Below are 1641 nucleotides of genomic sequence, written 5' to 3' on the forward strand. Positions count from 1 at the left end.
CCCCATCACACATTTAATACACTGCCCCCCCAGCACATATAATAATATACTTCCCCCCTCCCCCCCAGCCCCCAGAACACATAATTGCATCACCTGCTTGCATCTGTGCAGGGAGGAGACGCATCTTCATTCCCTGGTGCTCTAGTGGTGATTAGGAAGGTCTAGTGCAGACCTTACTAATCATCCATCATTCGGCCGAAGCTCAGAACTGACAGAGCTCCGGCAGGAGCAGCTCTGCGGGCTGCATCCAATAGAGATGCAGACCATGTAGCTGCTCCCGCAAGTCGGGCACGCGGTCCATGACTGTGTGCCCGACTTGTCAGCTGGCCACATAGTACCGGCTCGCGGGCCGGTACTTTGAGACCCCTGCTTTAAAGTGACACTAAACTAAGAAGTTGAACCTTAAAAGGAGAACTATGGCCTAACCCGTTTTAGCCCTAGTTCTATTCAGGGTCACTGGAGGACATATACTTATGTCCTCCGATGACCCAAAACTCAGTATATAGCGGACATGCTGAGAGCACAGAGCCGCACCGCAGCCGGGACAGATCCCGACAATACTGTCAGATAGCTCTGCCTCTATAGAAGGTTATTGCTGGAGAAATGGAGGGGGGAGGGGGGAATCCCTGCGTGGATCGGTGACTGACAGTTACCACTCTCTGCAGGGAGAATGTCGGGAAATCAGTAAATCGGCGGTGTGTGTTTTTTTTGCTGACTTCCCGATCAATAGAGCTGACCTGTGACAGCTTCTTTCTCACAGGTCGGCTTGAATTATGGGGATTAATGTTTTTCACTCACCCCATAATTCTCCTTTAAAAATGCATTCAAGTACCTTAAAGTGACATCAAACCTTGCGATTGTTTTTGTATAGAAGGGAGGCACAGATTAAATGTAGCTCTGTTATTTGTTTAAAAATGTTTAAATTCCTACTGGGTCCCCACATCACTATCCCCCCACCCCGGTGCCTACATCAGCTAAGCGGCTGCTGTGGAGGTACTCGTGTGCGCTTGTTCCCGGCCATGCCCGCAGTAGCTGTGTGTGTCCAGAGACACACAGCCCTGCGGCAGGCCACGCACCGCTCCTCTCCGCCAAAAGGGTTGATTGATGGTAGAAGGAACTAGGGATGCACCGATATATCGGCCGCCGAAACATATCGGCTAAAAATTGCACTTTTGGCATACATCGGCGCATCCCTGGTTTCTTTTCTCCCCGCTGGGCGCTGCTCTTTGTTCCAGCGGGAAGAAAAGAAAGTGACAGCCGGCCAAGCGCAGCAGGACGAGAGCACTGTGAGCGGCCGGCGTCTCTCCTCCCACACCGCTCGCCCATCACAGTCCGGCAGAGTGGTGTGGGGGCGGAGACATCACTGTCGCAGGAGGCTGGGCTCTCCTATCTACACCGCTCGATCAGCCTCCATTGACAGCGTGTCAGAGAGAAAAGCAAGGTACACACACTCAGCGATCAGTGATCGCTGAGTGTGTGTACATAATTGAGGACATGGTATGTTAACTCTATCTTCAATTATGAATGGGAGTGATCTACATCACCCCCATTCATTCATAATTGTAGTTATAGTAAACAAACAATGTTCTCATGTTATCAATGAACAGGAACACTCATAAAGGATTGCTGTTCATTGATTGA

At 50.6% G+C, this 1641-nt stretch overlaps 1 protein-coding gene across 1 annotated transcript in view; it reads right to left on the reverse strand.

Moving 5' to 3' along the window:
- Positions 1-1641, reverse strand: part of IKZF2 (IKAROS family zinc finger 2) — an 82787-nt gene that overhangs the window by 16475 nt on the left and 64671 nt on the right. The window lies entirely within an intron of this gene.

The sequence above is a fragment of the Nanorana parkeri genome, unplaced genomic scaffold (assembly GCF_000935625.1).
Source record: "Nanorana parkeri isolate BGI_ZX_2015 unplaced genomic scaffold, ASM93562v1 scaffold125, whole genome shotgun sequence".
NCBI lineage: Eukaryota > Metazoa > Chordata > Amphibia > Anura > Dicroglossidae > Nanorana > Nanorana parkeri.